General features: G+C 40.7%; 1 long non-coding RNA gene across 1 annotated transcript; it reads left to right on the top strand.

Annotated features, from left to right (window-relative positions):
* Positions 1 to 629: 629 nt before the first annotated feature.
* Positions 630 to 12,374, top strand: LOC127586904 (uncharacterized). The gene is made up of 3 exons (XR_007958729.1): positions 630 to 671; positions 6,730 to 6,824; positions 12,320 to 12,374. It is a non-coding gene; the product is annotated as an uncharacterized LOC127586904 (long non-coding RNA).
* The last annotated feature ends 112 nt before the right edge of the window (positions 12,375 to 12,486 follow it).

Genomic DNA, 12,486 nt, shown 5'->3' with positions numbered 1-12,486 from the left:
TTAACCTAAAATCAAGGACCAGATGTGCTTTAGTAAATTTCTAGAGAAATAAAGGACTGCAGATGCTGGAATCTAGATGAAAAATACTCTGATGCTGGAGGAACTCAGCAGACTATGATGCTGGAGGAATTCAACAGTTGCTCAGCTGAGTTCCTCCAGCATCATAGCGTTGGTAAATTTCTATGTCGACATTACTGGGTCAGAATCCAGGAACCATCAGCCCTGCGGGTGTACCTTCAGCCCAAGGACTGTGGTGGTGCAAGAAGGCAGCTCACCACCATCTTCTGAAGCGAAGGATGCGGTCCCGGCATCGCCCGTGACGCCCACATTCTGTAAAAGAATAAAATATTCAAACATTTACACCACAACCACGGCTTCCTTCTGCTTGGAGATTCTCCACCACTCAGTGCATCCATTTCAACAGGACACCTGCCCTGAGTTGCTCGGCAACGGCCTCTGCCCAAAGGACCCGCCCCCTACACCTCCCGTCGCTCCAATTGGCTGATGGTGGGCAACGCCCTCAATGGTTTTATTGTTCTGAGGGTTGTCAGTCACGGCTGCGGCGGAGGTTGAGTGGAGCTTGTGCTGAGCGTCAGGCGGGAGGCGGGAATCTGGGAGTGAGCGGCTGCGGCAGATGGTCGGGGCTTTGGGAGCTGTCAGTGACCTGTGAGGTAAGGGCAGTGCTCTTGCAAGCGGTGTCTGTCAGAGCGGCGAGGCCACCCACCGCACCACGTACCTGCCTTTCACCAAAGCACCCTGACTTCAGTTTTCAGATCGATATCTTAAATACGGCAGCAGATGGTCTTTATAGTGCACGGCTGCATTGAACAAGCCTACCTTGTTTGCAGTAATAAATAGTTGGCGTTACGCTTATTTTCGAAGCCAAACTACAATTTTGTGAGGAATAACGCACCAAGGAGGCTCAAACTACAATAAAAACTTTGAGTGGAGTGGCCCACGTGACTCGTGCCACACAAGTGAACAAATGTGGTATACATAATATACCACAGTCGTGGTATACATAATATAAGAAACAGGAGCCGCAGTAGGTCAGTCGGCCGCCTTTCAGCAAAATTATGGCAGACCTGGTTTAGGCCTTAACACTGCTTTTCCTCTCCCTATCTCCCTTGTAGTTCAAATTCCTGTCAGTCTCTACCATGAATACATTTAGTGACTCTACCTCCACTGCTTCCTGGGGTAGAAAATTCCAAAGATCCATGGCCCTCAGAGAAGAAATTCCTCCTCGTCTCTCTCTTAAATGGGAGACCCCTTATTCCAAAACTATATTCCTTAATTTCAGATACTTCACTGGGGAAAACATCCTCTCAGCATCCATGCTGTCAACCCCTTAGAATTCCATGTTTCACTAAAATCACTTATCATTCTTCTAAATTGCATTGAGCACAGGCACCGAACTGCTTAAACTTTCTTCAATTGTCAATCCCTTCAACATAGTGAAAGTTCTCTGCACTGCCTCCAATTTAAGTATATCTTTCCTTAACAATGGAGACCAAATAATCAGTACTCCTGGTGTGGTCTCACTAATGCCCTGTAAAGTTGTATCAAAATTTACCTGTTTTTGTACTCCAGACCTCTTGCTACAAAGGCCAGCATTCCATTAGCTTTCCAACATATTTTTTGTGCTAACTTTTTGTTTATCATTCATCAAGATCCCCAAATCCCCTTGTACCATAACATTTAGTAATCTCACTACATTAAAACAATAATTTGTTTTACTATTCTTCCTTCCAAAGTGGACAACATAGAGTTGTGGAGCACAGAAACAGGCCCTACGGGCCAACTCCTCCATGCTGAATGTGATGCCTATCTTCTCTAATCCCATTTGTCTGCATTCGGTCCAAGTACCTGTCTTAATGGCTTTTAGATGCCATATCATGTTTTAAACAATTATAACAGCCTCTACCACTTCCTCTGGCAGTTTGTTCCACGTAAACACTACTCTCTGTGTGGAAAAACTTGCCCCTCCAAATCTGGAGGATAACTGGATAACTCACCAAAAGGCAGAAAACTTCAAATGCTCAGTGCCACATTGCAGTGAAGTTGGCTCACAGCATCAGCTGCACAATTACCTGCTGCAAAAATCCAAGGTGATACAGTTACACTAAAACCGAAACAGTGGGGAAGTTCACTTTCACTTCAGTTTGTCATTGCCATATATGGAGATGAATAGTATCACACTAACACAGATGCCTCATATTTCCCTACATTATACTCCATCTGCCACCTTCCCCACTCACTTAACCTATGTCTATCCCTTTTCAGGCTTTTTATGTCTTCACAACTTGCTAAACCACCTATCTTTGTATCATCAGCAAATTTAGCTATGGTATACTCAGTTCCATCACCCAAATCATTTAATATATGTTATAAATAGTTGAGGCTTCAGCACTGATTTCTACACACCTCACTAGTCACTGATTGCCAGTTTGAAAATATTATTTCTTGGTTTACTCTAATACTTTATCTTCATCCTCTTTATAAAGTTTTTAATCTTCCTTCGCCAATTTCTGAAGATTTTCCAATCCTCTGGTTTGCCACTAATCCTCGCAGCATTGTTTGCCTTTCCTTTCAATTTAATATCTTACTTAACTTCCTTAGTTAGCCATGGATAGTACATCTGTCCCATCGAGCATTTCTTTCCCACTGGAAAGTACCTTTACAGACATTTATGAATATTTCCTAAATGTCTGTGATTGCTGATCTACTATTTTACCTTTTAATCTATTTCCCCTGTCCACTTTAGCTTACTCTGTTCTCATGTCATTGCAATTGCCATAATTTACATTTAGGGAAAGTTTCAGAACCAACTTCTCACCCTCAAGCTGGATTTCAAATTCTACCATGCTAAGATCCCACTTTCCTTGAGAATCCTTTGCTCTGAGATCATTAATTGATCCAGCCTCATTACATAGAAAAACAGAAGTAGGTCAGCCTTCAGCCAACAGAATTCAGCCCTTTCAGCCTGTTTCATCATTCTCCATCTCAATACAGTGTTCCCATTATCTCCTCATACTCTGTGATGCTTTTTATGTCTATAAATCTATATCCTTCATAAATATATTCAGCAAAACTAGATCAGGAATAGCCTCCTCTCTCACTGGTTCCTTAATATATGACTCGAGGAAATTATCCCAAGTACATGCTATGAACTCATCCTTAAGGTCACCCTTGCCAATTTGAATTGTCCATTTTCTACGGTAATTAAAATTATGCATCTTTCTTGCAAGCCCCCATTTTACTTTTGATACGATCTACCATTTACCTAAGGCCTTTCCTTATTGAGTTTCTTATCATTATTAAGAGAATTACTGAATTTAAGTATCCTGCTTGCTTGGTTTATCATCCATGTGATATTTCCACCCCGTATTTTTTTACATCGACAAGTTCTATGAACACAATAGTGGGAAAATGTGGTTATTATCATATATATCAGATGTATATCTGTTCATAGAATCATAGAAATGTACAACACAGAAGGAAGATATTCAGCCCATTGTCTCCATTAGGTCAAACACTGAATTATTTAAGGTATTGCCAGTTTCAAACTCTAGGTCTGCAACCTTGTAATTTATGGCTCTTTGAGCATTCAGGTATCAAACATCTGGTAACTTGTCTTAAATTATTACATTTGGGAGTGTTACAATTTTTATGTAAAACACGATGACCAGAGGGTGCATCACTCATGTTCCCTTGCAATTGGAACCAGATATTTGCATCACCCAGTGCTCATTTGATCTTTACAAATGGTTGAGTAACTTGGCAATGGAGTAAAGATGGAAGCAATTAATGCTTCAGGTCAAAGACTCTTCATCAGAACTGGGCAAAAGAGAAAAGTAACTTTAAGTTGCAGAGGGAGTGGGAGAGTAGGACACACAGAATATTTCTAATTGGGTGAGGCAAGGATTGCCATTGTGATAAGCTGTTATTAAACCAACTGATTGATTGGTAATGAGATAAATTAGAGAGAAAGAACATAAACCAACATGATGCTGGAGATGCTCAGCGGGTCAGGCAGTGGCTGTGAAGGGAGAATTTAATGCTATAGGTAGATGTCCTTGCATCAGGGCCAGTCAGTTCTAATGTAAACTGGAAAGGCTGGTTATTTGAAGTTGTTGAATTCAGTATTGAATCATGAAGTCTGCAGTGTTCCTAGACACATAATAAGATGCTGTTCTTAACGTTTATGTTGAGCTTCACTGGAATAGTGTAAAAGGCCTAAGTCAAAGAGCTCAGAGTAGGAATGAAATGGAGAAATTGACAGACAACGGGAAGCTCAGGGCCTCCCTTGTGGACTGAATGGAGGTGTTTCCCAAAACAGTCACCCAATTTGCTCTTGGTTTCTCCAATGTAGAGGACACAACATCATGACTATTGAATGAAATGTACTAAATTGGAAGAAGTGTGAGGGACCAAAATACGATGTGGTCTCCTTTACAAAGGAGATCTGCTGAGTATTCTCTTATATTTCAGATTTTCAGCACATCTCACAGATCCAACATTCTTTTTCTTACTGCTGTCCTCTTCATCTCCATCAACTTACAGTTGCTTAGACCAATTAGCTATGCTTAACATGTATTCCTCACTCTTATTTTTAAAGGGCACCAATATCATTTGTGTCACTTGGGCAATCTTGGTCTCCACCCTCCACCTCTCTGTAACAGCACAGCACTTATTTTGACATTTTTCTGATTCTGCTGAAGGGTCATTTTCCTGAAATATTAAATCTGTTTCTCTCTCCAAAGATGTGACAATGATGTTTGTGGCTGATAGGAAAACAAAATATTAATTATTTATTGCAACATAATTAGTGTAAATCTCTCCCTTATGAGATTGATAATGTATGTTAAATTATGAGATGTTTTGTTTGCCTTTGTTCAGTATGAATTTTCTGAAACTATTAACTTCTGCTAAATTAGCATACTTGCCACTTGCATAGAGGAATAATAGTGTTTGAAAGAGAAAGAAGGATTTTCATTAACGTAGTACTTTCCATGGCATCTTAAAGCACTTCACAGCTATTTATGTGTTATTGAAGTGTAGTCACCAGTTAAGATGTTTTGGAAGCAGTGAGTGAAAGGTAAATATTGGCCATGACCTAAGTGATACCTCCACTGATTCTCCTTAGAAATAGTGTCACAGGATCATTTGCATCCATCAGATGGTGTTCATCTGCAGATTGGCCTCCCTTAGTGCTTCACTGGAAGTTCAGGCTAGATTTTGTGCTTAAGTCTCTGGACTTGATCCCACAACCTGACTTCGAGGCAACTGAGCCACAGCCAGCACTGAGGTAAACAAGAATGACATGCCCGAAACTTGCAAACATCTAGTTCCCCTGTCTCCTGTAATTTTAAAGCCTGGTTGCTATAATACTATTTACATTATACTTCTCCATTTTGGTTTTCTGGTGTGAGACTCTTATCTTCCAAATTCTCACACAACACCTCCCCCAGCAGAGCAGGCTTGCACTACAGTAGCTTTACTGTGTCCCAGCAACACTGATCGGTATTTGTTTTACATATTTAAAGTAAGAAAGAGTAATGGAATGCTCCAGCAAAAGATTAGAAGAAACTGATAAAGGAAGAAACATAAAGCATTGACAAAATGATTAGGTGGGGTCCTAAAAGCTTTTTCAAGATGGAACTTTTAAGTTTTTAAAGATAGACACAGGGAGGTGTTTAAAGAGCGAGTTCCAAAGTTTGGGGCCAAGTTGCATCACCATTTGCTGCAACGAGAGTTATGCAAAATGAAGAGTAAGGGTATGAAGGTCAAGGGGATATGGACTGTGAGAAGTTGCAGAGATAGGGTTGAGTATGGCCATTGATGGGCCCAAAAACAATAATTTAAAATTGAAGATATTGGAAGGAAGTATTCCACTGAATTGGCAAGAAGAAGGGAGGGTGATCAGGAAGAAATGGAGGAAGACATAGTGGCAGCACTGTTTTGGGGAATTATGTAAACATAAAGAACATTGGGGGGAAAAATGAACCTGGAGTCATTCTGCATTGTTTTCATTTTAATTTCCTTATGGAGTGGATTATGCACTCAATATAAAACCAACTCATTTTGGTTTCATTGATATCTTTGCTCTCTATGATGATTATTTTACTTGGCATTCATCCGTATTTACTTGGCGTCCAGATAGCAGTAAAGGGAGCTTTCTAGAATGAAATACTTATATAAAAATAGCATCCTTAACTTAGAAAACAATTCCAAGGTTCTTCACAGAAACATTCTGAAACAACATTTGACACCAGACCATCTAAGGAGATATCCATCCAAGAAATACCACAGAAACATAGCTTGGTCCAAGAAGAAGGAGCATCTTAAAGGAGGAAAGAGAAGTGGAAAGATTTGGTAAGGGGTTTTCTAGTGCTGTGGCAGTGATTAAATTCAGTGATCATCAATCCGGAACTGGAATTGCAGACATCTTGCAGAATTATAATATTAAAGTCAGGGAAAGGTGAGGCCGCGGAGGGAATAAAAACAAGTGTGAGGATTTCGATTTCAAACATGGCACTTGCATAGGGTTCGGTCCAGTTCTGTCTCAGCCAGATATTTTAAGTTGCAGGGTGTGTCCTAGTGCAATGTTTATCTATCATGAATAATGAGATTAGTCGGTGCTTAGATGTGGTGAGATGGTGATTATGTTACAACATAATAATCAGCTATATGAAATTACTTTAGTTTATTCCCATCTCTGTCTTTCAGAAACAAATTATTAGCCTGAAAATGAAGAAATGCAGTTGCTGGATGTTTGTACCTATTATACTTACTGTCTTTACAACAGTTGGATTCTGGGCTACGTAAGTCCACCACACTCATTTTTCAAATTTATTGTTTGAATGGGATGCTTTTTAGATATCGATGTGGATTTTTCCTTTTCCTTTATTTAAGAGATGGAGGATACCGATTGCCCTTTGGAATTCTTGCCTATAAATTCCACAGTACTCTGCATATTTTTCAGGCAGCAAATGGCTTTAAGTTGCCAGTAAAGCAATCAGGAAGCACAACTTCATCATATGTTGGCAGGCACTGGCAGAGGAAAAAGGCACATGTGTTTCATGCCTGCAACAGCATTAGCCCCTTGAATAAAAGGCAAAATATGCTGGAAACACCTTGTAAGTCAGATACCATATGCAGAAACAGAAACAGAATTCAGTTCAAGGACTCTAAGTATTTCCAGGATTTTATGATTGCATTTCAGATCTCCAAAATCTGCAGATTTCTTTTCATTAACTATTGAATTCACTGCCATTTCTCTTTCAGGAATACCTGCCTAGAAAAGGCTGTGATCCTCTCTGCAATGGGATTTCTGTCAGTTATGATGAAAGGTCTTTGACCTAAAATGTTAACTCTGCTTCTCTGTCCACAGATGTTGCTTTACCTGCTGAGTATTTCTTAGGGTCAAATTTTGTTTGATTATGCAGTGAATCTCCTTCATTCTTAATTGTTTTTCTAAGTTTCTTTCTAAAACTCAGAGATGGTGGCATATCAAGGAAAGTTCTCCCACTATGCTCCACTAGGAGAATCTGATGTATTTACAATGTGCCAAACCCAACCTCAGTGCAGACTGGTATCAGGCCAGGCTGCTTGTTCACCACAAACACTTTTCCCAATCTTTCTCGCTGCAATGCTGCACTTCACCTCCAACAAGCTTCCTACTGGGGTAGACCTAATCTACAGGACAAATGGGAAACTTTTCAACCTATGTCACCTCTATTCCAGAACTAAGGTCACTCCAGCCTCAAAGTCATTAAGCTGCGTGGTGCAGACAACACTTATGTTTGTGCATGTTATGAGGCCGACCTCCAAGCCATTGTTGACTCTTTCACTGTCTTGTAGGAGAGAATAAACCTTATATTAAACATCCGCAAAACAAAAGTCCTCCACCAACCTGCCCCTGACGTACAACACCTGGCTCCCAGCAATAAAAGTCTATGATGAGACCAGGATAAGCAAACGTCTGAGAGCATCTTCTCCCAGTCCACATACCTGGCACCGAGCCTTTAATTACACTCAGTTGGCTGCGATGGGCAGACCATGTTATATGCATTCTCTACAGTGGTTTCCCAAAACAGACACACTATCCTGAGCTTCTAGTAAGAGATTAATAGGTGGGCAGAGGAAGCAATTTAAGGATGCTCTCAAAGCCTCCTTGAAGAAGTATAACACCCCCACTAACTATTGGGAATTGCTGGACCATGACTGCTCAAAATAGAGAGGGGACATCTGGGTTGTCACCAAGAAACTCAAGTCCCTTTGTCAGGAGCGTGTGAAAGATCAGCATAAATGACAGAAGGAATGCCCACCTCTCAAACCACACACCTATACGGCTCTTCAAAGCACCTCTTGGCCTATCTGAGGGTCCCACATTGGTTTCATCAGCCACCTCAGAACCCACAGAACTGGAGTGGAAACAAGTAATCCTTGAACCTAATGGACCATCTAAGAAGAGGGAAAATTGATCAGATGCTGGTCTGATCTCATGCTAAACCCACCTGATGTAGATTACTGACAGTCTTCCCAGCCGTTCTTGCCAGTTCAATGTCCACCACAATTGCCACCTCTGCACCATCACATACACACCCCACACCCAGTTTACTGCAGCCATCTCCCTCACCTTCCCCCACCCCATCCTGGCATCATGACTTTTCACTCCTAACCTTCCTGATGACTACCTTTGCCTTTTTTGCATGACAACTTACCAGTTTCCTGAGGGCTGCTGTTGATAGCAAAGTGGGCAATTTTTGAGATTTCTTTCCTAGCAAGGTGCATGAGGTGATGAGGATTTTCATTGGGCCTATCCATTTGGGTTCAAAGAGCATCCTCTTAGACTCTGCCACATTTGCATGTATCAAATTTTGTGGGTCTTTTTCTGTATTATTGTAGACTGAGGTAAAATAATAAATGGGTAACTAGAATTATAATTAAGTATAAAATAAATTCATTGTTCATTTTTGTTTAGCGAAAGATCTTCATTTACCTTTTGAAGTTTTAACTCTAAGTCCTAAAGTCTCATTTTGATTTGAGTACAGCTGTTTTATCAACATGATTAAATATGCATAAATAGCTAACGCAGGCTTTTAAGTTTCTTCCTTTTTCCTCTTGCCTCTCACTTGCCACAGTTTGGACTGTGAATTGTTATTCCAAATCCTGAGCAAAAACCTGCATAATTCAGTACTTTAGGTTTAAAGAATCAATTACTTGACTGACTATGAGACAAATCCCTTCTGAAGTGGCTAAATCTCTTTTAGGACTGAAAAAAAGACATTAATTGAAAGAAGGGGTTATTTATATAGTACGTTATCATGCCTGTTGGAATGTCCTTTATTTATACACAGTGAATGGCAGTTGTTTTACTTTGTTGAACCTTGCCACTGTAGTTTTTCTTTATTTTTATTTGTGATTCTTGTAGTATATGTGTGTGAGTGGTAGTATATATGAGTTTAAGAAGTCCATGTACCAATTTGCATGACTTTGATACATTATTGTAACAGATACTGAAGTTCATTTGAGAGTTACTGTTCTCAATAAAGGATGTATTGTTTCCTGCTGTATGCCTTCTAATCAATTATGCATACAACAAAGAATCCACCAGGTGCTAGACTATCACTGAGTATGGGATGTCGCTTGGCGGGACAGTGATCTAGTGTGAGAGAAATAGTGAATGGGGATCTCTAAATTGACCGCTGATGATGGCAGGCAGCTGTTGTGTTCAATACATCAGAGAGCCTGAAAGGAATGAGCAGACTCAGACATTCACTCTGTTCATGAAATGAGTGAAATTGTCCCTGAAACAAGTAAAACTGAGGAATATACAGAACAAAAATGCAACAATACACAAGAAGAGGAAAACAATATTGTTGCTGGTGATGGGGCCAGAGACATAGGAGACAATGGTGAGTCTCCCAGTTCCATGAACTATGATGAAGTTTCAAGAAAGAACATAGTGAAAATCCTGATGGGACTCTTCAATCTGATTATTGTCAGATATTTTTGAGAGCTACAAATTTGGCAGGTGCAGCCAAAGACCAGAGGAAATGGGTGGTGAAAACATAGTCCGGTTTACAAGAATGGCAAAGGTGTGCAGATCAGGCTAGAAGGTCCAATTTGGTGAGAAGACAAAGGTCAAGCGGGGACTACAAAGTAACCCTAAACAGAATCTTCGACGATGAATGGTATCTACAGCCCAACTCACAAAATTCCTTTACAAAATTGGCAGGTTCCTAATATTCAGTGAACTTGATCTGCCTCATGCCTGTATACTGTTGAATGTGCTTTCAGGGAGCCAGAGCTACCTGATAATTAACATGCACAAGGTGCAGAGGCCAACCTACCATGCGAGTTGAATTGCTTGGAAGATTTTTCTGTCATTGATGCATACATACTGCAATGGATCCAGAGAAGTCTGTGTAATCAAGATAATAGCCTCATCACCTCAGACACTTGAGGGAATGCCTGAGGGTGCTATGGGAGGGGGAGGTACTCAGCAGTTTACAGAAACATGGTATCAGGCTGAAATGGAACAAGTGTGCATTTCTGTGGCCTGAAGTTGTCTGCCACACAATCTGTCCATTGATAAGAATGGACAGAGATCTGTCCAGGAAAAGGTGATGCCTGCTTTGGATACAAGAGAACGAACCGATATTACTGAGCTTTGCTCAATTCTCCAGGACAACTCAGAGTTTCTACCGATTGTGGCCACCACATTGAGACCCCTTCACAAGTTACTGCACAAAGGGGATCTCCGGCATTGGAGGTAAGAGCAACAGACACATAAGATATGTAGAGCAAAACTTGGAAGTGAATCTTTCTCTGTACATTGTGACTTGCAGAATCCATTACACATACAATGCAAAGTCTTCCATTATGTAGAGGCTACAGCTATCACACACTTTATGGAATCGACTCATGAGCTACCGATTTCCTCACTTTCTGCACCTTCATCTCTAGTGAGAACATCTATGTGCAGATCCAAAAAGAGGCTGTAGCAATTATTTTTCAGCCTAGTCAGGCAATTCACTTTAATCATAAAAGCTGGTGAAAGTTTTTGAACCTAAGTTAGTAATTCCATAATGGCAGCTGCACAACTGCAATTCTTTGTCACACCTGGACCACTCTTTTTCCACTCTCACATTGGTCAATTTGTATTTGTACGCGAAACCTTGGAAGATAAGAGGGACGGGATAGGCATTGATTTAAATTATGGGATGGCTTCTATGATATAGCCATCATTGGAAGGGGGCAGAGTAAATGTGGCCCTGGTGAGTGGAAGGGAGTGTGGGATCTGGAGCCCCAGTGAGTCAGAAGAGAGTGCGGAAACCAGGACCCCTGTGAGTTGGAGAGGAGTGTAGCAAACATTACCCGGTGAGCCACGTGCCAAACAATCGGGATTTCTGAATGGTCAGGTACTGGATTACCAGAGTTTTACTTATTGGGAGTTACCACTGGGAAAAATCTCTATAGAAAGTCATGGGCTGCCTGACGTGCCCCCCACCAGAAGTGCCAGATCTCAGAGCCTCCCCTTTGCAGTAAAATTTAGTAATCTTTGATTCAACCTCAGAAAGCATCCCAACTGCATTACATAATGTGTTCTTTTTGTCTCAGCCAGCCACCTTCTGATGCCTTTAATTCAAATTGTTTATTAAATCTAAATTAGGGGTGAGTGATAAGAACATAAGGAAAAAGAAGCAGGGGTAGGCCACTCAAACCCTCAAGCCTGCCCCACCATTCAATATGTTCATGGCTTTATCTCTTCTTTGCTAGTTCCCATGGCCCTCAATTTCCTGATCTTCCAAAAATTCATCTTCTTCCTCAAATACCCCCAATATTCTTGCCTCCACAACCCTTCAAAGTGGGGAATTCCAAAGATTCACCACCCTCTGTGAGAAGTTCCTAAACACCTTAGTTTTAAATGACTGGCCCCAAGTCTTGTAACTATCTCCTCTCGTTCAAGATTCTTCCATGAGTGGAAACATCTCGACATCTCCCCCGTCATGCCCCTAAGAATCTAACATGTTTCACTAAGATCATTCGTCATTATGCTGGAGACTTCCCCATTAATTAGCTAGCAGATGCTCAGTTTTGGTTCATGGTGGTCTTTCGTGGATTGCAGAGAGGCAACTTTCGATCTTACAGCCAGGGCTAGCTTTGATGCAGTGAAAGGGCTCTAACCTATTGCATAATCTATTTTTCAAAATGCTAAATGACCTACTGGATAGCTATTACCTTGGTGTGTGTTGAGCTGTATATTTGGGGTATGCTTTGGATATTCATAAATAATTTTTATTTTAAACAGGTATGTAATTGCACAAGGAAGCAAAAAGATTTGTAGTCTCGATTTATTGGAATGGTAGGTACCTTTTCTGATTTCACTTAAGTTTAGCAATAACTATGTCTGAACAAAGACTTGAAAGTAAAATTGTGCTTTGCATAAGTAAGATAAATTGCATTATTGGAGACCAA

Source organism: Pristis pectinata, chromosome 2 (assembly GCF_009764475.1).
Source record: "Pristis pectinata isolate sPriPec2 chromosome 2, sPriPec2.1.pri, whole genome shotgun sequence".
Classification (NCBI taxonomy): domain Eukaryota; kingdom Metazoa; phylum Chordata; class Chondrichthyes; order Rhinopristiformes; family Pristidae; genus Pristis; species Pristis pectinata.
The sequence above is the reverse complement of the archived record's forward strand: the minus strand, read 5'-3'. Positions and strand labels throughout refer to the sequence as shown.